This window comes from Triturus cristatus, chromosome 4_2 (genome assembly GCF_964204655.1).
Source record: "Triturus cristatus chromosome 4_2, aTriCri1.1, whole genome shotgun sequence".
Classification (NCBI taxonomy): Eukaryota; Metazoa; Chordata; class Amphibia; order Caudata; family Salamandridae; genus Triturus; species Triturus cristatus.
The window spans coordinates 880,825,699-880,840,435 of record NC_140586.1 but is presented as its reverse complement, the minus strand read 5'-3'; positions in this window follow the sequence as shown (position 1 = coordinate 880,840,435).

Genomic DNA, 14,737 nt, shown 5'->3' with positions numbered 1-14,737 from the left:
CGTTAACACCGACACGACGATAAAAATGTTGCAGGTTGTGAGAGAAAAGTGACGAAAGGCCAATTAGAGGCAAAAAAAAATACGTTAGTCAGCCAATGCTACTTTTCTGCCTCCAGAGGCAAAAATAGACTACAAGTCCACCACTAATGATAAAAATAAAATAAAAACAATGTGATGCAGAATGGAGCAGTCAGGTGCCAAGTTCAGTACAGGTAAACAAATCCCCCAAACCCTCCAACAGCCAGGATGAGAGGAAATGCAGATTCAGTGCTCCATATATGTAAAGAGGAACATCGCTGGGAACACCAGTGATGCATCACTTTACATAGCGCTTCCCTTGCGACACCATGGCAGCCGACGCCTGGAAGTGTGGACAGCCCCCAGGGCCTGTAGGCCTAGTTGTGCCTGAGACCCAGAGTGGGATGCAAAGGTGCTGTGGAGTTGCTGCGGCCAGATGGTGAAGGCGGGCCACGTCGGGACCAAGCCTTTGGGCCATGGTGGTAGACACTGAGGCTCTGCGATCACCCTTACCTGGTGGGGTGAAGTCTGGCAGGTTACATGGAGACATGTTGTTGACCTGTATGAGAAGACCGCCTGACGCCCCTTGGATCTGTGATCGGTAGAGGCACTTCTGTGCACCAACGAAGGTAGCTCTGCAGTGCATAACACATGCCAACACAACACTTTGGTGCACATAGGAGATTGCCAATGGTGGCTTCTGCCTCTCTGCACCACCACCATGATGCACCTCCACTTTCAGATCCGGACCAAGCCCAACACCCCCCTCAGCAGGCACCCTCATTTACCAGCCCCCGGCCCTTGACCCCCCATTCACCAATACGATTGCAGACCTCATCGCACCCCAGGCCCTCCCATCCACTGACTGCATCCTACTTGGAGACCTCAACTTCCACCTGGACAACCCTAGTGACCTGAACACCACCACCCTCCCGGAGAACCTTGCCAACATCAGACTTAAGCAGCTAGTCACCACGCCAACCCACATAGCCAGATACACGCTCGGCTTCGTCTTCTTCACCAGCTGGAATATTCAACTACACAGCCAGACCACAAACCTCTGCTGGACCAACCATCATTGTATACAGCATGGCTTCACCACACCTACTGTAAACCACCGCCATCATTGCCCCCTCCCCATCGCAGCTGGATCAAGGCCACAGAAGAACTTCTCATCAAGTTCCTCAGCACAACCACGCCACCAATGCTTACAGACACCAACACAGCAGCGCACAACCTCCACCGTGGATCACTAAGTGCCCAGACACACTGGCACCCCTAAAGGAGAAACCGGGCAAACAACACTCAAAGAAGGTCAACTGGTTCACTACCCCCTCCACTAGTCCAGACACACGTGCAGACGGCTTGAGAAGAGATGCAGCCACAACAGCAATCAACTGCGCAACACAGTCACCCTTGCGCCATGGCGCAAGTGTGCCTGCATTGGCGCATTTTCTTGACTACTTGCAGCATGAATCTTGCAGCGCATTGTGTCATTTTTACAAAGTGAACCATCTAGGCATATGCATGACCTTGTGAAGCACTGTGCCACATTATACCTGCATCAGGTATGATGTATGCAGGGTGGGTGTACCCACGTAACAAAGCCTCATAGGTGTGGCGCAGAGAAGTATCTCAGATTTCACTGAAACAATTCTAGGATGCCACTGCGTCAAAACCTTAAGCCTGCCTCATGGCAGTCGTAAGGGTGATGCAGTGCCATAGGGATAGGCTGGCCCTATGCATTGCTGGAGTTGAGTCATGCTTGCAACACTACTGCAGCAATGCGTGACTTTAGCACTGACAGTTATGTCAGAATTCCAGAAGTATCTGTCATTGATTGCAACATTGAGCGCCGTACATTGAATACGACGCATTCATGGTGTCGCAAGGAGGGCACAGTGAAAAGTGTAGCAACATTGTTTTGTCGCAGGGATGCAACACTTTTCATGAATGGGGCCCAGGAACCCGCCCTATCTTATTGATAGGGCGCATCCCTGACCTTTGTTTTGGTGCAGGAAAGCGCAGAAATATTCCTTGCAGCGCTGTCCAGCACCCAAACATCTTATTTGTGGACCCAAGTAATTTCACAAATTTTAAGACCAGCTATTTGTTGGTTTTAAAAAACTGCCTCTAATTTGACTTAGCAGCAGTTTTGGGGGTTATCGCCAGATGGGAATTTAAATATCGCGAAGTGGGGTTAGTGGCAGTTTTTACACGGGAATGCCCTCCTTGCTTCTCGTATTTGTTAAGTTCACACTAACAGAAGTGGCGATCTTGAAAACTAATGTTCACGCTGGAAAAGTGCTGCTAATTGCAGTTAGCGGAAACTTGTAAATACGGTGATTAAAAAAAGGCCGCCCTAACGTCAAAACATTGATGCTACGGCGGCGTTAAGTTTTCGTAAATATACCCCTTAGTATGATTATCTGAGGAAACATGTTCCTGGTGCCAACTGTCGTTCAATATTGGATCAATTTTGATCCAACCAAGATATTCCTCGCACTGTTTTCCTTATCTCCTTTCACATGTAACACAAATTATTTATTATGGACTTATAACTTTCTAGGGGAATCCCCAACCCTTAGAATCCCCAAGATGTTGGGAAAAAGCACACACATTTGGCCTGTATACCTTTTGTAAAACAAAAAACAGTAATGAAGGCCTAATCGCAAAGTGCTCCAAACATCAAAAAAGGCCTCCGCATTGAGGGTGGAAAAGGCTCAGCAGCTAAGGGGTTAATTTGTCAGAATATTAAGGGGCATATTTACAAGCCCCTATCGCTACGGAAACGTAACTTTTTCTAATGTTCCTGTGGCGATAGGGGCTTGGTATTATTTACAAGGCAGCATTAATTCACTTAACGTGGCTTAACGCTGCCTTATAAATAAGGCCCCCTTTCACGCTGTGCTTAGCGTGAAAGGGCTGGGCAGTGGGTGTTGCGGTGGGCGTTTCACCGCAACACCCATTGATTTTGACGCTGCCCCCTATTTAGAAGGGTGGTGTAAATAGGAGTCAGCGCTAAAATAAAGACCAGGGAAAACCTGGCGAAACAAGGAGAAAAGCTTTATTTCTCCTTGTTTTTACTTTTTCCATGTGTGTTGCCTTGTGCAGCACACATAGAAAAAGCAAAACGCCTTGGATTGTTTATGTGTAGGAAGGTGTCCCTTCATGCACATAAACAATCTTTTTTTTAAAATGACATTTTGTAACTTCCATGTGTGCTGCATTAAGCAACACACATTGAAGTGACAAAACGGCATTTAAAGAGTTCAGGTCCATTTACATTATTTAGAGCCACTTTACTAGGCACACATTTATTTATTACTGCTATTTTCCTATGTGATGCTGGAAAACTGCAATGTTTGCCGCTGTCGAAACCACTGTGGGAGGGCTATGTCTGGAGAGTTTTAAATCCCAACATTAACAGACACTGGTTTCTGTGCTACATTAGGAATCTATTGACCCTCTCTGTATTACCTGCACTGTACATATCTGTTGTTACTCAGTTTTTCAATGTGCACGCCCTCAGCGCTTGAATACATTTGTTTTTGACTACATACTATTGAATATACATATTTGACAAGGCGAGGCTTCTTGGCTTTGACATTGCTTGTTCAATAACTCTGTACTAATAAATAAGCTGCAGAGGAGATAGAGGTTTTCTCTACTCTACTGGAGTCGGCAGTACAAGGGTGCAGTACCGCAGGTCCTTACTAGATGTCCCTGTAGAGTCAGGCGCACAAGGGTGCAGTACCGCAGGTCGTTACTAATTGTCCCTATAGAGTCAGCGGCACAAGGGTGCTGTACCGCAGGTCGTTACTAGTTGACCCTGTAGAGTCAGGCGTACAGCACCTTAGAGTCAGGCGTACAAGGGTGCAGTACCGCAGGTCGTTACTAGATGTCTCTGTCGAGTCAGCAGCACTCAGCATAGAGCCACAGGGCACTGTTATGGAATTTACTGATATTAAACGCACATAATTAAATTACTTAATGAATGACAAAATTATTTATCTAACAACCATTTGCTAAGATCAAAGCCTCCCAAAACATTTCTAAACACTACGCCTCTGACATCTCTGTTACTACGCGAAATAACAACTGATATGACGTCCACCCTTTCTGTACCAGGGGGGATGGAAAATGCGTAATAACTGGAAGAAACGCAAATTCAACAAATTCTCCAACGCTTGACAATGACAGCGTGATACCTGATCGTGAATGACAAGGATTTGCGCAATGGATTGTGGGTATGACGGTGCTTGCACAAAGGATTCTGGGATATGTTAACTTCCTGTTCAAAGGCCCGCCCCCTCTCCTTCACTTGAGAAGCTACGGGTGGTTCAAAGGTTACCACGGGCGTCCCCGAGTTCCTGTGGGTGAACATACCCAAAATGAGCCTTTATGGCCGTTTCATCAAACGAAAAATAAAACGGTGTTAATGAATGTCCGCTTAAGTCTTATGAAATGCGTTTTGTATGTTATGACTAAGGACACAAACTTATTAACGCCCATCAGATGTTCGCCTGACCCAGTGCATCCCAACTCCATTAACAGCACCAGAAACAGCTAGCGCGGTTCAGAGAGTTCAGGCAGGTCTACCCCATCTCAATGCCCTCTGTCCTTTTACATCCATCAGACTCAGTCTATCCAGTTCAAAGCAATTTAAGCCCCACTCACATGCACCAGAACCAGAGTGACCCTGCCACGTCCATTCTAGTCCCATTAACCCCTAACACAGCCTGGGCCTGTCCAGTCCATCTGGTAGCCTCATTCAAACTGAATCAGCCTGGTGGTGTCCAGTCCCATTCCCAAACTGAACAAACCAGCCCCACGCAGTGTGTTCACACACCATCAATATTCATACAACCCTGCCAGACCAAGCCATTCTAGGTGCATTCACATAATGGAGCAGGGTTACAATTTTGTACCCTACCCGAATCATGAAGACCCCTTAAAGTGAGTTTTAACTAAAATTCTGTGTGATACTAACCAACACAAAGGGGAGCTTTTGCATGGCAAAGTTTGAATAAAACTACTAAAAGCATGTGAGTGAAAAACATGTGTAACTTGCGTGTGCATAAAAAGCATACTAGTCTATGTATCCACAGTCTTATATATGCCCATTTGTAAGTTGTGCATATGTTACTAAAAATGCTTGGAGTTCTCTGCTTACGCTAGGTAACCACTAACAGTTATTAATAAAATGATGGGTGGTAGACAGAGACGTAAAAATCCCTGAATTAATACTTTTCTTTATCTGTTTTGCATTAGTTTGCGTTTGGGCCTAGTTAAAAAGGCCGCTAGCGTGATACCTCGTGCTGTCAAAATGGAAGCCAAACAAGATGGGGCCCGCGTCTGTGCATTGTTATCATGAACTCTATGTGCCTCCTGAGAACGTCCTGACGACCAAGGTCGCCTCGAAAACCTCACAATGACAGAGCCATTGTTTATTTAGTATACGAGGAGCGTGAGAACCGGCAAAGAAAATTATGCTGATGCTGTGGACAGTTCATCGCTGAATTGTGCTTATTTGTTTCAAATGTCTAATATTATGAATAACTGTATTTTACTAATAGGACCCCTTTTGTCAAAACTAGTCTGAACGGGAGATGTCAGTTTAGGTAATGCCTGTCATCTTTCCAACCAATCATAACGCTAGTTTTACCGAGATTGTAACTTTTTGAGTGTAGTGAGCCAGGAAAATGGGTATAAAGGATGGTCCCTTGGGTAAGAAAAAAAAATCCTTCCTTTGGATTATATCAGAGCACATAATTTTTGAGGACTACGCTGATTGAATTGCTGTCCGAGCTGATCAGACACCATTTGGATTAGGAACGAGAACGTTGTGGGTGCAGCCTAGGAGGAGTTCGTCGAGAAGTATTGGTTTTTTAGCCAGTTAGATTAGATCGGCGCTATGCGACGGTTTAGCTGATGGACTTATCGATTTTACCTATTCTGTGATCTGCAGTCTGCCAACCTGTCCTGGTGGATTTTTCCTCATCACCCTAGGCCTGGGGTGTGAGTTTCCAGCTCCTTAGTAATAGGTAAATATGCACAAATGCTAATTAATAAACTTGTCTGAATTGCACTTTCTTAAATCGCTGCTAAAATGTTGAATATTGATTTTAAATGATTCCCTAAAGCTAAATTGAGATTTAATCATTTCCTAAAATTTAGATAAAGATTCAAAATTCAAAATTAAATAAAATGTGTCTGTGGTCTTTTAAATTTGTTGTAGAAATTTGCATAAGAAATTCAAGAGATTAAGCAGGACTTAATCACCATCAACTATTCACCTATATTGGTCTATCGACCGGTCTAGTGGGGTAATTGAAGGTTAAGTTTATAAGCGTATGATATACTGATTTACCTCTAACTGATCCAGCACCTCATAATCAGGGACCAGATGACTGATATGTGTTGTTGTGCAGTGTTATGGGCCCCACTGCGCAAATGTGAGTGATTTAAGGTCCTTGATCTATGATAAATTTTGCCGCGCTGTCTCACACCCCCACCAGAACCAGCCAATAGGGTTGCTAACTCCCTGTTTTTAGGTCGAGCCTTGAGTCAGCGTGCAAGCGCTGCTCTGGTGAAGATCTGCTGTTGTTCAGTACGTGAGTGAAGGCCCACCCACTCTACCGCCATATTTTTTATTGGCTTGTGTCTTTGTCCTTCCTAAATGCTGTCTTCTGACACCTTCAAAGGCTTGTTAGTCCCTCCTTAGTACGGCCATGTCGTCTTTTGTATCCTCCCATGGCTACTGGCCCCTTTACTTGGTTGTTACAAAGTGCGTGTACTATTTATTTTTCAGAGCTTCCACAGCGGGTGCCTTTAACAAGGCTGTTTACGATTATGTGCGCTTCTGGGAGAGGTCAGGGGGCAAGGGCTGGGGCTTTGAAGGTGTCTGTTTACAGCACAGGGCTCTTGTTGTTCTTAATGAGGGGTCAACTTGCTCGGCTGCCTTCCACAAATGTGGATGATTATCGGTAATGGAACCAGATTTATTCTAAGTTCCACGGCGTGTGCGTTCACGGTGGCTCCAGTAATCAGAGTTTGGTGCATCAAACGTACTTCACCCACCCGGACTGTACCTTAGCTTTCATACGTCACTGCTCCAATGCTAGCAGGGAAGCCACGCCTATGCCTCAACTTCGCTCGCCAGGACTTTTGCAATGCTGTCGCCCACGCATCCAGGCAGCTGGGGAAGCCGCTGATCGAGGACAAGATTTTTAACCAAATTCTCTACTACCTGCCCCAGCTCTACAAACTCAACCGGGATGTACTTGTAGAACTTAAAGACAGGATGGCCCATTGGTAAAAACACCGCTATGCTGATAAGTGGGCGTCTGCAAATTATGCTTAGTATTTCTCAAATTAAAAGTGAAAACATCTCACCCCTCCTCCCAGTCGAGTGCTGCTTTATGCATTTTAGTTAAAAAATAAAACAAAAATCAAGAAAAGGTATGTCGCTTCCCTTGTAAGGAATGCTTTACTCCATTACATCCTAATTGATAGGACAAGCACCATCAATGCCTCCCCCTCCCCTCCCGTTGTCCGCATTCCCTTTATTCCTGTCCCCCTCCCCACTTGCGGTGACCCTTGAGGTAACCACCCTCATCCCCTCCTGTGGTCCATGTTTACCAGGCTCCCACCCCCTCCCGTTGTCCGTGTTAAACATGCTCCCGCCCCCCGGTTCTGTCACATGGACCCAAAACTTGGCTTCCGCCCCTTGACACACTATTGATTTATTTGCCCACCCCGGGGATCCTGAACCCAATGAATTTCTAATAATTGCAGTCTGGAAGGGTGGGGGTGGAGCTGTCACCCCACAGCCCTGTCTTGTTCCCGGGTCAGCTTCATATGACAATAAAGTGTGGCTCGCTGCAGGCCTGCTGGCCCATGGGTTATTGAAGTGCAAGGGGAGAGAGTCCATTTTGCCTAATTGGAACCGCAGTTGGAAGCTGCTTCACAGTCTCCAAAGAATGGCTGGGGGTGGGGGGCGTTTCACATGGTGAGGGTCTGCCCTTCTCCCTGGCAGGGCTTTAGTTTCTTAACCGCCCGCTTTGTGTAAACAGTGCATTGCAGTGATTAAAAGAGCCTTGTTTGGTATCGAGCCCCCGTGGCACGCTCAAAAGATCACTGCGCAAAGACAATGACTGCTCTCCCCCACCCACCTCAGCACCCGTCATTTCAGACCTTGGGGCAGATTTACAAGCCCCATGCTCCACATTTAGGCCGCCGCTGTGTCACTTCTATGACGCAGCGGCGGCATAAACCATGCGCCATGTTGCACCTTATTTACAACGTGACGCATCTAGTGAGATGCGTCACTTTGTAAAGCCCTGCGCCACATGAAACCTGTGTTAAGTTTCATGTGGGCGTTCCGGCGCAGAGTGGGCGTTCCGTCACAGTAACACCTCGTAAAAGTGACGCAGTGAAATCTACAAGATTTCACTGAGTTACTTTTACGTCCATGCTGCGTCAAAACCCTGCGCCTGCTTGAAGCAGGCGTACTGAGTGATACAGCATGTTAGGCATAGGGCGCCCCTGAGGATTGCTGGAGTGCATCGCGCTTGCGACACGACTCCAGCAATGCGCCGCCCTTATGCCACAGGATGCGACACACATCGCCCTATCCTTGCACCACGGTGCGCCGCATTATAAATGCGGTGCATTTGTGGTGGCACATGGAGGGAATTGCGTGTCGCATCTTTTCTGGTGCATCCCTGCTGATTTGCAGAGATGTATCAGAACTCGTAAATCTGCCCCCTTGTCCCCAAGTGTTTTATTAGAAGGGATGCGCCTGGAATCCTCGCTTGTGTCTAGCGAGCAATCTATTTTACTTTTGTTGCGAATAAAAGCAAAGCAAAAAAAAAAAGGCTAAAATTGTGTATGAAAAATGAACAAACAAATGCTGACATGTGGTGACAGCGTGGTGTGGTTATCCAGGTACATGCCATGTTTACTTCTTTATATGCAATCTTTATTTATAAAATATTCACGTTGTGTGTGCGTGGAAGCATGTTTAAATAACTGATAAGTGAGAATGTCAGGGTGCATGTTAAAGTCACGCTTGTAAACGTCATCTGAAGGGGAGTGCAGAAGACAGCCGAAGCCTGGCTGCGAATCTATAGGGGTCATGCGGTTGCATGGGCAGGATCAAGGATGACAACTTTCTTAGTCCAGCACCTGTCTAGGATCACACAGCGTACACCGAGTGGCGCCTTCATTTGCGTGTTTCCACAGCAAATGGAGGTCTTGCGCCGTTAATTATTCCAAAGGAACTGCTCACAGGATTGCAAAGTTCTGTAGGTACAGCAGTCTGAGGATTTCCAGTGTGCTTTTGATATCTTCTTTTATATTTCACTTAAAATGATTTTAAATTAAGGCAACTGAAAATTCTTTTAAATTAAGTCCACTTTTGCGTTGAGTTTAAGCTATTGGCATTGTAAATGACAATGCCTTTTATTTATGTTTGCAAAACCAAAACCTAAATAAAAGGCCCTGTCATTTACAATGCCAATAGCTCAAACTCGCGTAAATGCGAGACCTAGTGCATTGCAAATGCTTCTTTGTATTGGCCTGACCAGTATATTAATATCCCAGCATAAAAAAGCCTTCATTTTATCCTCATGTCAGTGCACATTTAAAACCACAAACATAAGGTTAAAGCACTTTAAAATGTGTCCCAGTGCGGCTTTAATGGTCTGTAGCTATAAATAAAGTGACTAAAGAAAGAAAAGCAGTGTTAAAAATGAATACTGACTATTAAGTATAAAGTCCATTTTATCATGTGTGGTCCTTCGCAGAATTTTAAAACAGTTCAGTGGGAAAGGAGGTGATGCGACTGGCCTATCTCACTCCACCTTGACCCATTCACAGCACAACTCACCAGTGACAAGTGCTGCCCAGTAACTTACTGCCAAATCGGCCAGGCACCACACTGTATATACCACAGGGGTGCAGTGCCGCAGTCGTCACTAGGAGTCCCTAATTATGTCTGCGAGGCACTGCACTGTATATAACCCCGAGGGTGCAGCGCCAGAGGCTTTCACTAGGAGTCAGTGGAGTCCTGTACGGCAGAGGTCTACAAACGTTTTTGATCTGAGCCCCCCTAATCAAAATGTTTGAAAGTTGGACCCCCTCCAAAACTATATGGTAAGGATTTAGGGAATGGAAGGTGGAGGGATGATCACAAGGGGTCGGGATCATGAAATCATTTTATGGGTGCTTTTCTGTAGCTTGTGATCCACACTAAATGTGGGACTTATAAAAAAGCAACAGCATCGAACAAGAACAGAATTGACCAAAAACACTACTGCCCATAATTGGGGTGCTGTGGGCGACCATATACTCCACCAGCTCCACTAATGATAGCTGTAGCCCTGAGAAGCAGGCTGTCTCCTCTTCTTTCACTCCTTGCCCACCATGTCTGACCATCACATCAATCTGGAAACAAGTCTCCTGAAAGAAAATGAGCTACAGCATGCTACCCCCTTTTTTGCGCCAGGAGCGTGTTGTGATGTTTACTTACATCGAGTTATACATGTAACTTCAGTGTGTTTATGAGTAATCTTACATGGGGTGGAGCGCTCATGTTCTTTGCGTTCTGTGCCCTCGTGATTAGAATGTAAGGTACACAGCACTCCACGGTTGTCAGTTGCAGCTGGGTCGTGGAGGTAGCTGGATGCCAGGTTGTGTTGCCAGTAAACTTCTTCATCTTACAAAGTGCTTCCTGTACTTCTTCGATGAATCCATCACAACAATTTTGGCGACGATCTTGGGATACAACAGAGCGCCATCTGCCCTGATACTAGCACGGAAATTGAGTCCCCATGTCTTCTTTTTATTGTAAAACATTCCTAATTGCACTGCAGTGGGCACCTGGGCAAAAGTGTCAGTGCACCTGTTTCACTAATGATAGCTTCTGCCTTCCTGTCGCCTAACAACACGGGCTTCTATCTCACACCATCCCTCTACCTCCCATCTTTCATCGTCCCTCTACCTCCCATATCTCAGCATCCCTCTACCTTTCCCTGCCATCTCTTAGCATCCCTCTTCTTCCCATCTCTCATCATCCCTCTCCCTTCATTCTCTCAGCGTCCCTCTCCCTCCCATCTCTCCACATCCTTCTCCATCTCATCTCTGATCTCTCATCGTCCCTCTCCCTCCCATCTCTCAACATCCCTCTCCCTGTTCTCTCATCGCCCCTCACCCTCCCATCTTTCATCATCGCTCTCCCTCCCTTCTATCATCATCCCTCTCCCTTCCATCTCTCAGCGTCCCTCTGCCTCCCATCTCTCATCTTCCCATTCACTCCCTTCTCTCATCGTCCCTCTCCCTCCCATCTCTCCACATCCCTCTCCCTCACATCTCTCATCGTCCCTCTCCCTTACATCCCTCATCATTACTCTCCTTCCCATCTCTCATCGTCCCTCTTCCTCCCATCTCTCATTGTCCCTCTTCCTTCCTTCTCTCATCGTCCCTCTCCCTCACATCCTTTGTGCCTTTGTAGTCGCATGGTAGCTAAGTGTGCGCCAGCGCTAGGGAGAGCGAAGGGATCCGTCATATTGTAGTAGATATGACGCATCCCTCTGCTTCGGGATTAACGCAGCGTGGCGCAGCCAAATGGCTCGCAGCACCGCGCTGCGTTCATTCTTTGTAAATAAGGCCCTTATTCTTTTAGGGAGGTAATATATGTGCCGTCAAGAGGAGTGCAAGCTTTCAATGGATGCATTTAGAAATATTTACACTAGGAATAGTCTGAATGCTCATTACTAATATTAAACATTATTTTACAAATGTAATGAATGCACTGTAAATAAGTGGCTGCTGCACAATATTAACTTTCACAGTGCTTTCTGTCACAGGCTGGGGTGTCTTAGCACTATACACAAGTCACTGTTCCTCACTGCACCAATCAGGATGTAATCCTGTGACTCTGATGACACACAAAGACATCTGCAGTGACCACATTAGCCAACGGAGAGTTCACAAGGTAATAAAGTATATTTCCCTTTAGTTTATCTTGCATTTATTTTCCATTTGAGGTGTGTGCATGCTTTTTAGGTCTCGCCTGAGACAGCGCTTTAGCGCTGCTCTCGCGAGAGCTTTTGTAAATGGGGGATCTGGAAGTGCAAACGAGTGCTTTCAGGCCTCCAAATACAGTGCATGTGCGCCGGGCGCGCGCACCATTTGGCAGCCTGCACACCGTTTGCTTTCACTTTCGCGGGCCGCACGGCTGCTTTGATGTGATCGCGATTACTTTCACACAGTGCATGTGCGCCGGGCGCGCGCACCATTTGGCAGCCTGCGTGTACATTTTGCGGGCGCTTTGATGCTCTCAGTGAGCCGCGCGGCCACTGCGAACATCAAAGCGCCCGCGAAATGTACACGCCATTTGCCACCCCCTCCCTTATCCCACTTCCTGCTTGTATTTCCATTTCTCTAGTTCATCGTTCTCTACTTAACTTCTCGCCGCCAGTTTCTTCCTGAGCACCTTTCCATCCTCTTTCCCGTCCCCTGCTCCCCGCATTTCTTCTTTCTTTCATTCGCTCCTCTTTTCTCCTTTCCTTTCTTCTCCCCGCGGCTCTTCCTTCTTTCCTCTTCTCTCATTTCCTTTATTATCCCGCTTCTCTTTTCCTTCTTTCTCCGCGCATCTCTTCCTTCTCTCTACCTATCTCCTTTCCTATCCCTGCGTCTTTTCTTTCTCTCCGCTTCACTTCCTTTTCTCCTCTTCTCTTAGCTTCTCTCCTTTCCTTCCTTCTCCGCGCCTCTTCCTTCTCCCTACTTCTCTTGTTTACTTCCTTCTCCCTGCGTCTTTTCCTTCTCTCCGCTTCTCTTCACTTCCTTATCTTCTCTCTTCTCTTCTCTCCTCTCCTTTCCTTCCTTCTCCCTGCTTCTCTTCTTTCCTTCTCTCCACCACACTGGCCACGCACCCCCTTACCTTCCCATCGCCTCCCTTTCTCCTCACCCACATTCTGCCTTGCTCTCGCATCTTCTCTTCCTCCCACCCTCCGTTCCTCTCTCCACCGTCTCCCTTTCTTCCTGTTGATTCTCTCCCGTTCCATCCCTCCCTAGTTTTTATTGGCTACATTGTGTTCCTTTACTTCGTCGATTTTCTTCTCCTCCCCTCCCTCCTTTGTTTACTTGCATGTGTGTATAGCGCCGAACAGACCCACCTAGAAAAGGAGTGCTTTACCTAAAGACGTCTTTTCTCGCTGCTATGATAGCATTTCGATCTCTTCGCAGGCCCTGGCTGTGGTCACGGGTCGGACACACGTGAATGGGTCCATCTCGTCCTTGCCGGCTCCTTACTCCACTGTGGGAGTTAGGGTGCAGTGTAAGTGTTGGGATACACCTCCCAGGACTTTGCAGCTTGCAAGTCTGGAAATCTTTCGATTTGGGTCGGGGTCGGGGTATTGCTCTGGGTCGCCTTATATTTCAGAGAGGAGTGTTTGTGACCTGCTCGTTTCATCCGTCACTGGGCCTCGGTGCGGAAACTGTAGGTTACAGCTTGAAGATAACGAGAAGTACTTTGAGCTGTTTTAGGTCTGGCCCAAGAGTCTATTGCGATGCACATTATCTTACAGTGGGCCCAGACCCCGCACATGCCTTACTATTGGTTTGTCACTCTCATTTGCCTAGTTCGTATTCATTAGCTTTGTGGGCTTTCCTTCTTCATGTGTTTGTCCCGCCCATGGAGCACGGATGCATTACCATGTTGTTCCACTGCTTGCTTTTTCAGGCGTTACTTTATTTTTGTTTAGAGTTTATTTGTCTTCCCACTGTGTCGCTTGTCTGCTCCCCCTGCCCCCGAGCTTATTGTTCCTCTAGCGCGCCCATGTGCTTTGCCCCAACTCTTCCTACATTGCCTTTGCGCCAGTCTGCTTTCTCTCTGCCAGCTCCTTTTTGCTCTTTTTCACCCATTTGATCCCCCCTCCTACACCTCCGTGGTGCTTCCCCACTCTCTTTAACAAGCATTTTCAATGCAATAGGTCTCGCAGTTACACGAGTTAAAGCTATTGGCATTGTAAATGACAATGCCAATAGGCATTGTTATTTGCAATGTCAATAACTCAAACTCGCGTAAATGCGAGACCTAATGCATTGCAAATGCTTGTTTATATGCAGTTATCGAAAGGTGAAGAAAAAACAATGAAACACCGAATTTGAACTTCTTTTTAGCCATGTCTTGAACACTGACCCTGTTCCATGGCATCAGTCACACCATTTATCTGCTGCGTGTGAATGAAGACCGCCCCGGAAGGCGCCTTTCGCACTTCCGGGCATCCATTCTCCACTCAGATGTAAACGCTGGCAGCAACCCCCCCCTCCCCCCCCCCCCCCGAGAACAAACCCATGGTGGGGAGGGGGGCAAAGAACTAGTCAAAAAGACCCGTACATTTCTTTTTGTAAGTATTAACAATAGTGGCCCCTAGCTGTAGATAAAAGCCTTACACGTCCCCACCCCATCATTACAACGAAAATGATCTCCTAATTAATCACATGCGCCGGAATATACACTTGAAGGAACCCACCGCACTCCTAGATTAAATAATAAAATGTGCATCCATCTTGCGGCGCTAAAATTTAATTTAAACCTTTTTTCGAACACATTACAGATCTTAGCAATACAATTAAGATCTCCAAAAATTAAGAAAATTGGTGGCTATCATCGTCACACGAAGTACGATAAATATCCAACAAATACACA